Here is a 15,996-nt window from a genome sequence, read left to right on the forward strand (position 1 = left end):
AATATGGCTGAAGAGATTCATCAGCATCATGAAAGGAGAAGGACCATGCTTGACAGGTCGACACCGTCGGGAAGCCTACGTCAAACTGATGTAAATCTTAACATTGGTGACGGTATCTCCTTTCGATATGACAATGCATTAATTCATTCCTTACCTGAATTTAATGGACTGCCTGCTCAAAATCCCTTAGAATTGCTTGATGACTTCCATATTAGGTGTTCATCTCAAAACGTTCCAGGAATTTCTACAGAAATTTTAAAAATGAAATATTTTCCTCTAACTTTGAAAGACAAAGCATTTTCTTGGTATCGTAATTTAGGAATCACCTTTAACTCATGGGATGAGATGCAAGGAAAATTTCTGCAAAAATTCTACCCTCTCCAAAACGAATTTCTATAGAAGGGAAATTCACAATTTCCATCCTCATGATGGAGAAGCTTTTAGTGAGTCATGGGAGAGATTCAATGATTTGTTGAGGAAATGTCCTCACCATGGCATTGAACAATGTCAATTAGCCCAAATATTTTATGAGTCTCTCTCTGATTTTATGAAAAACAAAGTAAATCTCGCTACCGGTGGAACGTTCTATACTGCATATGAGGACGAAGTTTTTGATATTTTGGAGAGAGTTGCAGAAACTGATTTGCAGGAGATTGGAGCCAATCAGAATGGGAGGAATGTGCAGCCCAAGAGAGCAGGAGTTCTGCAGGTCAACGCCAAGGAGGGAGAGCTACAAGCGGGCATAAGGGAGACCAACCAGAAATTGGAGGAGCTCACCTCTACCTTGAAGAATGTCTTCCTAGGAAACTCTCCCATCATTAAAGCTAAGATCTGCTTTCTCTGTTTTAGCAGGGAACATGAAGATGGAGCCTGCCAAGCCATGGAAGAAGAGGTGAAGGCCTTCAATCAGCCGCAACAACCGTGGGCAGGTAAAAAGCGGCCAAATTTCCAAAACGGAGAGGCCTTCCACCAAGGAAACAAGCCGGCAGCTCAACCCCCGTTCCAGCAGAGACAACAATTCCAGCACAGGCCTCCACAACAGTATCAGGTTTCATCTCAAACTCAACCTGATTTCTCTACATTAACCCCCGTCATTTCAGATATGATCGAAAAGCAAAACCAAAAGTTGCGGGCGGAGATGGAGATGCGAATGCAGGTGATGATGGAGTTCCAGACTAAACAAATGCTGGAGTCACAAGAGCAAATGAGGAAGCTGCTGGAGAGTTTCAGGCCACCCTCTGAGTCCCAAGGTATCCTTGCAGAAAACACTTGCACTTCTCAACGTTTTCCCTCTGAAACCCGTCATCAATCCATGCAATTTGCATCATATTCAGCATTCTAGCCATGAAGAAATGGATGAATTGGATCCTGAAGTTCTGGCAGCCTCAAGATTGAGGAATGGAAAGAACTTCAGGATCCCTATAGGTATTCTGTAGAGAACGCTAGGAAGAAAGAGGAGTCAAGGGAGCACGAAGGAGAGGATCTTCCGACGGCGATGAACCCCTACCTTCCACAAGGGGGCAACACATACCTTATCCCTCTGCCCTAACGAGAAAGAAACCTGTCTTTGATTATGAAAACAGGTTGTTAGAGAACTTTAGGAAGGCCACAATGACAGTCACTGTGGAAGACATGCTTAGGTGTGCACCATCACTTAAGAAATATCTTAAGGACTCTTGCACAAATAGAACGAGTAGGGAAGTTGTTAAACTTTCCAAAAATGCCTCTAGCATTTTAAATGACATACCTATAAAAAGAGGATCCTGGTGCCCTTTTATCACTTGTGACATAGGAGGAAAGACTTTTTCAAAAGTCTTGTTAGACACAGGAGCAAGCATCAGCATCATTCCGACAGCATTGTATGAGGAATACGGCTTCGGGGAGCTTGAAGAGATCCATATGGACTTACTCTTGGCCGACGGAACGGTCAGGCAACCTGAGGGACGATTGACTGATGTCACTATCACTGTAGAAAATTGTGAAATTCTTGTAGATTTCATAGTAACTGATGTAAAAATTTCAGGAAACTTTAGCTTGGCTCCTATCATTCTAGGAAGACCATTTTTAGTGACGGCTAGGACTATCATGGACTGGGAAAAGGGGACTGTCGAGTTTAAGATAGGGAAGGAAAGAGTTCAACTTGACATCTCTAGAATGATGAAGTGCCCCTTAGGGAGCAATGAAGAGCTCAGCATCTGCACAGAAAATGAAGGAGAAGAGGGAAGAGTGAAGGAGTACCTAGCCAACATAGAAAGTAGAGAGCTAGATGATGAACTCTTAGACTCTGCAGAAGTAAAAGCTCACCCAGAACTTAAACCACTTCCCTCTACCCTCAAGTATGCCTATTTAGACTGTACAGAAAGTTTACCTGTGATTATATCTTCATCCTCACTCCAACACAAGAAGAGAGCTTACTCAAAGTGCTTAAAGAGCATAAATCGGCCATAGGGTGGACTTTTGATGACATCAAAGGAATTCCATCTTCAATTTGTGAGCACATAATATTTCTAGAAGATGAAGCTAGACCCTGTAGAGAACATCAGAGGAGGTTGAATCCTCACATGAGAGAAGTCCTCGAAAAGGAAATTCTCAAGTGGCTTAATGCCGGCGTCATCTATGCGATTTCCGATAGTAGATGGGTAAGCCCGGTACATATGGTTCCTAAGAAGTCAGGAGTGACTGTTGAGCTGAATGATAAAGGAGAAGAAGTGCAGAAGAGGCTAACCACTGGGTGGAGGGTGTGCATTGACTATCGGAAATTGAACAAGGCTACCAAGAAGGATCATTACCCATTACCCTTCATGGATCAAATACTAGAAAAATTATCGGGGCAGCATTATTTCTGTTTCCTTGATGGTTATTCAGGATATAACCAAGTGAATATCCATCCTGAGGACCAAGAGAAGACGACCTTCACGAGTCCTGTAGGGACATATGCCTTTAGGCGTATGCCTTTCGGGCTATGTAATGCGCCCGCCACATTCCAACAATGCATGAATGCACTCTTCTCCGATCTAGTGGGGGAGTGCTTAGAAATATTTATGGATGATTTTTCTGTATTTGGATCCACATTTGAAAACTGCCTCCTTAGCCTCACCAAAGTATTGAAGAGGTGCATTGAGTCAAACCTCGTACTAAGTTGGGAAAAATCTCATTTCATGGTGCAAGAGGGAGTAGTGCTGGGCCACATGGTAAGCAGCCGTGGCTTGGAAGTGGACAAGGCCAAGATCGAGGTCATCCAGGGCCTTCCACCTCCAACCAACCTAAAAACCCTTAGGGGTTTCTCGCCACGCGGGTTTCTATAGACGTTTTATCCTTGATTTTGCTAAAATTTCTAAACCGCTTACAAACCTTTTATCGTCTAAAAATAATGATTTTGAACTAACACTAGAGGCTAAGAATGCATTTGATAAATTAAAAGAAGCTTTAGTAAATGCACCTATCTTGCAAGGGCCCGATTGGACCCTTCCTTTTGAACTAATGTGTGATGCTTCTGATTTTGCAATAGGTGCAGTGTTAGGTCAGCGAATTGACAAGAAACCCGTGGTCATCTACTACGCCAGTAGAACATTAGTGGATGCACAGCTGAATTATTCTACGACCGAAAAGGAACTACTGGCTATTATTTTTGCATTAGAAAAATTTAGGTCTTATTTGTTAGGAAGTAAAATTACTGTTTTTTCTGATCATGCAGCTATTAGATATTTATTAGCAAAGGAGGCAAAACCTAGGTTGATTAGATGGGTGTTACTATTACAAGAATTTGATTTGGAGATTAAGGACAAGCGAGGATGTGAAAACGTAGTAGCAGATCACCTCTCTCGAATTTTAAACACCCAACCTGCGTTAATAAATGATGCATTTCCGGATGAACATGTCCTAACCGCACAAGGAGCATCGCTTCCTTGGTATGCGCATATTGTCATTTTCTTCGTTTCAGGACAAATTCCAGCAGGTTGGACGTCTCACGAGAGGAAGAAGCTGCTTAAAGATGCAAGATTTTACTTTTGGGAAGACCCGGAGCTATTCCATCAAGGCCAAGATCAAATTTTGAGGCGGTGCGTCCCCGAGAGCAAGCAAAGGAGCATCTTGGAATTCTGCCATTCCAAACCTGGAGGGAGGACATTACTCCGCTAAGGTAACCGCACATAAAATTGTTGAATCTGGTTTTTTTTGGCCTACGTTATTTCAAGACGCTCAAACGTTTTATAACACATGTTTATCATGCCAAGCATCCATCAACATAAGTAGGAAAGATAGAATGCCTCTACAACCCATTCTAGAAGTAGAAATATTTGATTTATGGGGAATAGATTTTATGGGACCTTTTCCTAGTTCAAATGGGTATGAATATATATTGATGGCTGTCGATTATGTCTCCAAATGGGTGGAGGCCATCCCCTCAAAAACCAATGACAGCAAGGTAGTGACTAATTTTATTGAGAAACATATTTTTTATAGATATGGATGCCCACGAGCGATCATTAGTGACGGAGGATCACACTTTACAAATTACAACTTTAGGAACCTCCTCAAGAAATTTGGTGTTCATCATCGAGTCACTACCCCTTATCACCCCCAAGCGAATGGCCAAGTGGAATTATGCAATCGGGAGGTTAAGAAAATTTTGAGGAAAATAGTGCGTCCAGATGGGAAAGATTGGTCTAGGAAGCTCAGAGGCATTATGGGCTTATAGGACAGCTTACAAAACCCCTCTCGGCATGTCTCCCTTCCGCCTTATCTTTGGCAAAGCTTGTCACCTACCACTTGAGTTAGAACACAAGGCCCTTTGGGCTATTAGAAAACTCAACCTAGATTTGGATAGAGCCGGCAAGCATAGACTTCTTCAATTGAATGAGTTGGAAGAGTTAAGAAATGAGGCTTATGAGAATTCGAAGATTTATAAAGCCAAGATGAAGATGTTTCATGACAAGAGCTTGAGGAGAAGAATCTTTGTGGAGAATCAAAAAGTATGGCTGTACAACTCTAGACTAAAACTCTTTCCAGGTAAATTGAAAACGATGGGATGGTCCTTCCTTGTTCAGCAGGTTTTTGAGAATGGAGCCGTCACAATTTTAGATCCTACGTCTCAAAGACGATTCACTGTGAACGGGCAACGGCTCAAACCCTACTTAGAAGAAGAAGATCTTCACAGCCCCATGAATATTACGTTAGAAAAGCCATCGCATGATAGTGACGTAGGACGACTATGGGATGGACGATGTAGGGCGGATGACGAGGCTATGGGTAGGAATGGGTTAAGGGATAAAACAATCCACAGAAATCACGGTCGATTCTCGGACTTAAAACCGATGAAATCTGGTGGTGCAGCTCCGACCCTTATCGAGGGCGGGAGTACTGTCTTCCCCCACCGCGACGATGCCTAAGCACCGAAATCAATACCTCGAATTCACGCCGCGAAGAAACACTCGAGAAAAGGAGAGAAGAAGAGGAAATCCAAGTCTAATTCTGACGGCGGTGGAAACTTCCCGAGAAAATACTGAGCGGAGAACACGTCGACACCACAGGGTTCAGGTATACCTCAGCACCGTGGTGCGTGTAGAGGCTGCAGGTAATTCTGCTCGTGGCGACAAAGGCGGCGTGATATCGAACGGGCGCTCCGGCGTTGTCCGCCAGTGGACGCGTTATGAAGCGGGCGCGGGTCGGGCGCGACGAACTCCCGCGGCGCGCGCTGGTGCGCTCGCAGCACTCGCGCAGCGCCTCGCGCTCAGCGCTCCGCGCGCGCGCGCTGCTCGTTGCTCCGTGCGCTCCGCGCACCTGAGGCGCCGCCGACGGCGCGCAGCGCCGCGCGACCGCGGCGTGCGGAGGCGCACGGCGGCGCGCGGGGATGGCACGCGGTGGCGTGCGGTCGTGGCGTGTGACCGCGCGGCTGCGCGCGGAGGTGATGACGACGGCGGCGGCAGCGGCGGCGGTGGTGGAGGCGGCGGCGACGGTGATGACGACGACGACGGCGACGACGGGGAAGGTTAGGGCAAGATGAGGGGTAGGGTAATCCTCCAAGAAGAGTTAGAAAGAAAACTCAATTCTTGAATTATGATTGCCTCTTGAGTTCTTGAAACAAATGACCTTATATAGGCCTTGGAGGAAAGAGAAAATAACTAGAAAATAAGACGCAAGGGAAAACGTGCATCACGTCACGCCAAAGGGCAGTTGTGGATCTGCCTTTGGCGTCGTGTCATGACGCGCGTGGAGACGTGCGCGGGTGGTGACGTGGCGGACGACGGTTGTGGCGTGTTGACTTCTTCGTTGACTCCTGTTGACCGAGGTGGGTTGACTTCTGTTGACTTCATCTTTGGATCCGTAACGTCTGTGTTGACCCCGACTGCCTGCGGTGACGTGTCCCAGGCTGATGCATTGGCGTCCTCGCCATCAGATAGCTCATGATCCGATTAGTTTTTGTTTTTACTACATTTCCTATTCTCTATGCTTGGTTATTTTCCTTGTTTTGTTTTTGTTTCTGCGTTTTTGTTTCTGTTCTCGTGTGCAGCCACTCCGATCCACGCCCACCTAACACGTCACTGGACAACACGCATGCTGATCGCCGCCCTTCCTTCCATGGTTTGGTAGTCCTTTCTCCTTCCTCTCAATTATGATTTGTCATGTAGGAACATGCCTTTTATTGAGGGGGGGAGGGGAGTACATTTACATGCATTATCCATGAAATTTTTTTCGTTTTTGCATTCACAAACCATGGATATTTGATGATCTTAGGAGATGATTGTCCAATGATATGCATGATAATTCAATTCTTTTCAAAAGGGTAGAAATGCAAGAGTGGCCAGCTAGGGAATCCTAGGTGAAGTAAGCCTAGCTAGGTGCACTACGATCCATACCACGACAGTCATATCTATTACCATTATACTTCTCTCACCTCACCATCCACCTCGGGTTGAGTTAGCACTTACATGCACGAAAATTTTTAGCTTTAGTGGAGAGTAGGTTAGTGTTAGCTCATTGGCAGTATTACTATGACGTGAGTGAAGCTCCCTGACCCATGAAGGATACATAACTTCGTCGGGGGAATAAGCTGCCGGTCTACTAAGGACGGCACATGGGTAGTGGATAAGCGCCACCAAACTATCAAGTGAAAGCTGCACTGCGCATAAACAAGCAAAAGCTTGCATCATAGTATTAAAGTTGATTGTCATCAAAAATGACCAACAAGCAGCAAATGCCAAATAAAATAAAGGTGGAAAAGCTGTCTCCCATGTGTTTGAGCCGATGCTACTATAGCCATAGTATTGAGCTAGCATTAATACCACTCTCTACGCCTCATTCAGTAGTGCGCTTGGGGTGTTAACTCGATCTTATTCCATATACTATGTACTTACTATATGTACTCCATAGATCATGTGCACTTAGTTGAGGTTTAAGGCTGAGATAGATCCTAAATTTCTTCTATGCTGGTCAATTTAATTGCTGAAAATACTCCTTGAGAAGAGCATGAATCAAAGTTATCGGAAGTCAAAATTCACCTTGAGATCATCTTCTATTCTCACCTGCATGTCATTACTAAGGGACTAGTAATGATCTAAGTTGGGGGGTGTTTGATGACTCTAAAATATGTCATCAAATAATCAAGTTCTTAAGTTTAAATTCATTACAATTATCTTGTGAATTCATGCTAAGTTCATGCATATGTATTGTTTTATGAAATCACTAACCCCACTTGATTCTTTGAATCAAGTGGAATATATTTAACATTTTATGGCTAGTGAACATTCAGAAACAGGTTAAGAAGATCAAGGAAGAGAGGAGGATCAAGAGAAGTGGGCAAAAATTCGAAGTGGCAAAAATTACGAAAATGCCCCTGGGCATGACTTAAGAGAAAACCTATAAATACTCTCTTGAGAGAGGAGTTTAGGTGTTCAGAATTTTCTCTAAGGAAACTAGGGCTTGGAGAAGAGGATTTCTGCACCCTCCAGGAGCTGATGAGCTTTTGGAGTTGGAGAGGAAGAACAGACTGAAGATAGCTTGGATTGAAGAACCACGCCTTGCCGCAAGGACATGACACCCGACGTGGGGAAATCTCAAGCTTCAGCCCTGTAATCCCTCTCTTCTCAGACAATTTTGGTTGGGTTGGAAGAATCACAAGATCTTCCAATGTTTTCCAACTGAGGATTGTTTCATTTTAGATTTGATTTCAGTTGAATTTTGTTTCTTTCTTGTTCTGATCATCCTCCCCAAACTTCCCCAAAAAAATCCCTTTGACGCAGCAGCACCGCCGCGCGCAGCAGCGCCGCTGCACGCAAACACCTTGCGCGCAGGTACCCTGCACGCAAGGTGTTTGATCCTTTGCCGCCAAGGGCAAAGGTACTGTCTACAGAGAACTCCTCTGTAGACAGCCTCTATTAAGTTAAATCTTTAACTTAATCAGAGCAATAGCAGTTAAATCTTTCGACTAAACTGGGAATTAAAGAGGAATTCTGTGATTTTCCTAAGGATCATTTAACAGAGTTTAATATTTATTTTAAATTGATAAGTGACATATCTATTGAATAAAGAAGGAAATTTCTGCTGTTTTCTCCTGCTCCCTGTGGATCGACCCTCACTCGCCTTACGCCGTGAGGTTTATAAATTTGTTGCATAAGCTCTGAACCTCACACGTCTGAACTGCTAAATAACCAGTAAAAAACCTCTTAAACTTGAGCTTATCAGTTAGAATAGCCTCTTCATATGTTAACTCAAAATCACGATGTCCAACATTATGATCGAGTTATTTATCCACTTCTACCAAACATATGTACCTCTTCGGTATACATTTGAACAAGTTTAGGACGAACTCCTCATCCAATGAGATTATGATATTTATGGATTAGGGATTCCTTCTGAGACTACATTGGCTCCCACTATCTTCGCGTAGAAGATATGGGTGTTCCAACAAGACAATCCTTAGTCAACAAAATACTTTTGTTTCCTAGGATGGTAAAAGTAGTATCTAAAATTTCCAATTTTGATATCCATAAAATCCATATTTTGTAGTCCTCAACTCCATCTTATCTAAGTCAAGCCTTATCTTATGGGCTAGACTTCCCATTTGTAAACTTTGGGCTTCGTTCTCTTTCCACAACAATTATGAAATAGAATTCACAGATTAAATGGGTAACAAGTTCAACATTCATGCAATTGAAATGTGCGCATATACATGTGAGTTCACTAGGAGTATCAAGTTGCTCGTCATGGACTCCACCATGTCCAACACAGCGTAAATCTATTTCTTTGATGAAACATTCGTCTCACAAGTGGATGACTATGTTGAGATGGGTTACATCTTCATGCATGAACTATGTGAACTCCATTAAATATTACTCTCGTCGATTATATCAAAAAGTTTTTATACTCTTTCAGGTATGTAGAAATGTACATCCACATGTATCAACTTCAACAAATCATTGACATATTCTTCACTTCATAAGTTTGAAGACATGGGTACTTTACCCAAAAAGTACAAATAGCATCTAGCATATGATTCAAAATCAAATTCTCTAATTATGCATCCTATGCATCTTAGATTCTGTACCTTTTGATAATATTACATATGCTCATAAATATGAGCTTCCTTCACATAGTTCTTGCTATTGTTAGGAGCAATATCACATTGAGATAATGGTAAGAATCATCCAATATGATTATTCCCTTTCTATCCTTGCTAAAGCAATGAAATAAGTATTGTTCTCAATAGTTATGGAATATCTTTATCTGTTTATAACAGGTGTGATGTTCTTATTCTTGATAGGAACATGATTATCTTCTAAAGACACCATATCTCCAAAGTGAAAATTGAGGTTCACTATCCAAATAGTGATCATCGCAACCTTTACAATATTTCGTAACCTCAACTTTTTGTTTCCTTTTTCTCAACTTTCTACCATATGTTAAGCAATTAAAATATCCATATGTTTCAACTTGCTCTTAACGAGTTCCTCTTAACGAGTTACCTAGTATAGTTCCTCTTCTATTGACCTTTCAGACCGTGGTATAAATATTTGTTGTTGCTTATATCCTTGTGTGATTGGGACACCTTAACATGCTTTGTTCCTTTGTCCTTCTCAAGAAGGCGGAACACTTTCTAATTGATCATACCAAATAAGGTGTCTTGGGATGTTACCTTCTAAAGGTTCACCTTCTACATTCTTAAGGAAGTTAAGTTCAAGTTATGAAGGAATTGAATGACGAGATCAATAATAAAATGAACAGAGAACCATTCTGTTAATCAATCAGTCTCTAGTCATTTCAATCATCTTCACCACATCCTCATATCCAAAATATCCCTCGACCATGTTAGACTTGAATTGACTCTTGGATTGCACATCCAAATAACTATGTTATAGCGTTACATGGCCTTAGGTTCTTTATATTCATGCTGCTGCAATAGCTAACAGCTCGTTGATGGTGCGTTGACATTGAACCTTGTCACAGTGAACTCTTTGCTTCAACCTTTTACTCGTATTCCATCACCATCATCGTCATTGTTTGTAAGGATATAAACTAACACTTTAGACTTGAAGACTCTCATCAAGTCCGTGAGCACATCATAATTATGGACTTGTCAATGAGTTGCATCATACATGCAATCTAATGGGCTACTTGATGACGAGTGTTTATCAGAGATTGGGTCAATGAAGGACCTAGAAAGTTTTAGCAGATGTTCTATTCATTATTAAAGGCCTCCCACTAAAATTTATTGATCCTTACAACCCTCAAGTGTACGAAAGCAGAGAAACCGACTACCTCCTAGAGGGGATCAGAATTTCTATACATGTAATACGACCTGGAGTATGCCCTACCAATCACAATACACATTTTTGAACACTTAAATGGGACTTGCAACTCTTTACAATATCTGATCATATTTTGTTCCCCAACGCTCATGCGACCTGCAGTATAGCCCCACCAACCATTTAGTTTGGTCCGAGCAATACCGTCGTTACTTGTCAAAAATACATTTGCGCGTAATCCTAGAGTATGCCCCACCAAACTACACGGTTCCTCTATCTCGACCTTGTGTCATACACTAGCTGTTAGTTCCTCCTAACGAAGGAGTAGGCCTGAAGTATGCTCCACCAACCTAGCTTAGAAGGGACTTGAATCCTAAGGCTATAATGACGAAGGACCACGCTTAAGTTCATCACTTTCGCACTATGGCTCAGAGTTTAATTTTTGAGGGATTTTAGCTTTGGTCTCTTTAATCATGAATAGCACTTATGTAATATCTCATATATCATATCTTCATGTAGCACATATGAATAATACATATGGGTCATGTATGGTGTAGGGATGTGAATGTATCTTGCCAAACAATTATAGTCAAAATTTTAATCCCAATATCACTCGATATTGGATAACCAAAACATAGGGATCCTACATTAGGTCCATCTAGAACTTTTCTAGTATCTCATTCCATCCAAAATTCCATAATATAATATTGCAACTAATAAATCAAATAAATCACTGCAATATTAAAGCCAAATTTTATAAAATTAAATTAAAGCCAAATTTAATCACATTAAATGAATGCAATATTTAATCATATCAAACCATTGCTAAATTTAAAACTCATGACACTCATGAAAAATAAATCAACAAAAGGCCATTCAAATAACTTAAAATGGTTGTATGAATTTTATTGAAACGAACAATTTAAGTCTTAAATTATTTCATTCTAATATTTAAATATATATGCATTCCCTAAGTTAAAGAAATTTATTAACATCAAATAAATTAACATTTAATTTATTTTGATGAACAAAATCAAATACATATTATTCCTGATTTTTTCTGGAATTATTTGACATTAAATAATTGAACTTTTAAATTATTCAATTCAAATAAAGGGAAATCAACAGTTCCGATTTAAATGACATCAAAATTTAACATTTAAGTTTTCTCATGTTAAGGAGTCAACAACATAATTTTCCTGAGCTCTTCGGAATTTTCCAAATTTTATTTCATTCCTAAAATAAATATTTCTAATTATTTTGCATAAAATAAATATTATGATTTTTAAGGAAATGTATATAATCAAATTTAATTTCGTATCAATAGGAAATGGATAGCCTGGTGGTTCTGGGCTTCGCCCTCCGACAACCAAGTTTTGGGTTCTAAACCCAATTAAGACCACTTGTGAGAAACAAAAATCATTTTGGTTTCTCACAAGTGCGGGCCTCGCACGCGCCCGCCACGCGAGTGGCCGTGCCCAGCTGACGTCTGCCACGTAGGCGGCTCGCCCAGCTGGCACCTGCCACGTAGGCGGCTCGGCCACTGGCGCTCACCACACGGGTGGCCGTGCCCAAGTGGCGTGCACCACGTAAGCGGCTCACCCAGCTGGTGCCCTCCACGTACGGGGCCGCGCCCAGATGGCGTTTGCCATGTAGGCGGCTTACATAGATGGTGCCCTCCATGTAGGGGGGCGCGCCTTGCTGGCGGCCACCATTTAGGCTCCATGGCCAGTAAAATTGTTGCTCCAATGCTTGTATGCTTTTATTTATCCCGAAATGTCCACTTAATCCTCCAGCATGTGTTTCCCATATTAAGAAGTCACGTTGTGACGTCCGGGGAATGCATAGACGTTTGCCATAAAAAAGGTATCTTCCTTTGATGTAGTAGTCACGTGATTTTGGGTTTACGTTATCGCGGATGTGCGAAAAGACTTTCCCAAAGTCTAGACAATCTGTGTAGTTGTCCAGTATCTGTTCAAATCCGAGGACTTGAGTCTTCGTCATGTTGAGGAGCAATGGTCATCTACTTAGTGCGTCTGCCATGACATTGTCCTTACCTTTCTTATGTCAAATAAGGAACGTAAAGTCTTGTAAATATGCGATCCAATGAGCATGGCGATCACTAGCCTTTCCTTGTTCGTGTAAATGGCGTAACGTGGTGTGGTCTGAATACAGGACAAATTCCTTTGGTAGGAGATTATAGCGCCAATGGCACAAGGATTGTACCAATGAATAGAATTCCATGTCATAGTTGTCTTACCTTTTGCGTGTGTCATTCAGTTTTACACTAAAATATTCAATCGGATGCCCTTCTTGGCTTAAGACTCCTCCTATTCCAACGCTAGAAGCATCACATGACACCTCAAAAGCCTTACCGAAGTCAGGAAATCTCAATACCGGTGCTTCCATGATGAGTTTCTTGACGAGTTTAAAAATGTTATCCTTTCGGAGGAGATCCGTAAGTGGGGCAGTCACACCACTAAACCCAGGTATAAACCTACAATAAAAGGTGGCTAGTCCTATGAAGCTACGTACATCGTGTACGTCTTTCAAGATTGGCCACGTGGTGATCGCTTCAACCTTAGGTGGATTGGCAACTACTCCTCTTGAAGATATTATAAACCCTAAAATGATACCTCGGAGGTGAAGAAACTGCATTTCTTTGGATCCACGTATAGTTTTTCGTGGCGGAAGGCGGCGCATACTTGTAGTAAGTGTTGGAGATGGTCGCTTCGTGTGTAGCTATAAACCAAAATAACGTTAAAGTAAACTACCATGAACTTTCCTATGAATGGACGGAGTACTTACTTTCATCAATCTTTGGAAAGTACTCGGGGCATTGGACAGCCCGAAAGGCATTACGTTCCATTCGAAGAGGCCATCCTTGATTTTGAATGCCATCTTCCATTTGTCCCCTGGCCTAATTCTGACTTGATGGTAACCACTTCGTAAATTGATCTTTGAAAATATCATGGCACCAACCATTTCGTCAAATAAGTCTTGTACTCGGGGAATTGCAAAATGGTATTTTACCGCGATCTTATTGATGGCTCTCGAATCACAGCACATGCACCAAGTTCCATTCTTCTCGGAAGCAAGTAAAGCCGGTACAGCACACGGGCAGAGACGTTTCCTAATCAATCCCTTGGACAGTAGCTCTTTAACTTGTCCATATAATTCTTTGGGAGGGAAGCTCCCGACAATAGGTCTATAGCGTGTTGCATATTTCTCAAAGGAGGAAGCTCACTCAGTAATTCGGTAGGGAATACATCTGCCAATTCTTCTACTAATTGAATTACCTTAGGTCCTTTGGTTTCACTTATTCCGTCTCCGTCGACGGAGATGTGGCCTATGCAAAACATACTGGCGTAATATTGTCTTCCGGCTCTAAGTTTTGTCTGAAAATGCAACCATTGGATACAACAGGTCTTGGTTGTGGGTGAACCTGACTTGGGGTGGGAGTCGTACAATGAACAGGAGTTCGAGCCGACAAATAGCAAATAATTCGTCCAGCCCCATAAATGAACGAACACTTATTCGCTCGTCCGGATAACTGGACATCACAATCGAACAACCATGGTTGTCCCAAAACAATACTACCAATTTTGATTGGCAGCACATCACAGAGCACTTGTTCGTCGTACGTGCTCATTTTCAATGGCACATAACATTACATTCTCATCGATAGGGTGGATGCATCAGTCCAAGATATGTTGTACAACGTAGGATGCGGTACCAACATGAGTCGAAGCTTATGAGCTGTGTCTTCGGATATGGTGTTGACACAGCTCCCACTGTCTACTATGATTTCGACGTACAAGTAGAAAATTGATGTACGCTGGGTAACATCAGCGTTGTTAGGAAGAGGTGGCTTCGTCGATGAGGAAGGAATGTGAGGTACCTTCGTAGCAACGGGATCCTGTGGACGTGTGCTCATTCGAGGGATAGTGATAACGAGGGGACCTGCCACCGGTGGCATAGGGGGGACTTGGCATGAACCGGTACTAGAACTACCTAAGTGAGTACACTACTGGGTCCGTAGAGTCAGGACAGATTGAGCAGGAATTGGGGGAACAAGGGTTATTTGAATATAACCAAGGGGTTCTTCTAATTCCTCTCCCTCGGGACACTCCCCGGACACTCGTCAACTTCTAGATCACCCTCCGGAGGTATATCTAGTGGATTCCTATGGATGTCCATAGGCAAGCGTGATGGACATTCAGTGCGACGATGTCCAAACCCTTTGCACTTAAAACACTGCATGGGCTCACGAGTGGCAGTTAGGGCTCTTGCCATCGATATAACTGAGGATGTCGGTGGCATCGGAGTGGTGACCAGAGTTTGAGTTGGTGCAGCTGGATGCAGTGTTGCGTTAACTCCTCGGTTCCATCTGGATGTAGTTTGAGTGGTCGTACTTGTGGATGAATTTGTGGCACTCATTCGGCGTGCAACTAAATTTGGTGTGACTACATCTTCATGAGAGTATTTGTTACTCTCCACTAGACTATAAGCTAAGTCTACAGTTCTAGGGTTTTGTTCCAAGACTCTTATTCCTAAATCTGATCGGAGTCCATGGATGAAAAAGGCAATCTGAATCTGAGGACTTTCCACAAATTTGCATCTCATTCAATATTCCTCAAACTCCTCGATATATTCTCTAAGCTTTCGACTACATTTCTTGAGATCCATTCATTTATGCAATAAGCGGGTCATGCAAAGCTTTGGGATATATTTATCCTTAAGCTTTTGGGACATCTCATCCCATGTCATGGGCGGATCACGGCGAAATCAGGCAGCTTCCTTTTCATTCTTCTAGAAAATCTTAGCTTGCCCTCCTAGGCGAGCTTCAGCGTAGGATACACATAGATCATCATCCATTTCGTACCATTGGAAATAACTTTCCAGGTCTGATTTCCAATCCGAATAGTCTTTCAGATTCCGTGATCCATCGAATATTGGTACTTCTATGCGTACGCTTTTCTGAATCATGGCCCGATGCGCCTCTCTTCGTCGTTCTCATTCGTCATCATTGTCACGAGTAGGCAGTGGTCGGGGAACGTCACATGGGCCTATGTGGCCTAACTGGTCAGGGATAGGAGCAACCGAAGGGGCCGGTTGGTGATAATAGGCACCGTCGCCGGTGTACGCGTAAGGTTGGTATTTTGCTCTCGGTGCTTGGGGTACTATTTGGTTGACGTGTCCCTGATAAGACGGAGGCGCATGACTGGTAGGTTGGGTGGGTTGATTTGGGGTGCCA

The 15,996-nt window shown here is 42.5% G+C and overlaps 1 non-coding gene across 1 annotated transcript; it reads right to left on the bottom strand.

Annotated features, from left to right (window-relative positions):
• Positions 1-391: 391 nt before the first annotated feature.
• Positions 392-497, bottom strand: LOC144702842 (small nucleolar RNA R71). The gene has a single exon (XR_013581415.1). It is a non-coding gene; the product is annotated as a small nucleolar RNA R71 (small nucleolar RNA).
• Positions 498-15,996: the final 15,499 nt, after the last annotated feature.

This window comes from Wolffia australiana, chromosome 4 (assembly GCF_029677425.1).
Source record: "Wolffia australiana isolate 7733 chromosome 4, ASM2967742v1".
Classification (NCBI taxonomy): domain Eukaryota; kingdom Viridiplantae; phylum Streptophyta; class Magnoliopsida; order Alismatales; family Araceae; genus Wolffia; species Wolffia australiana.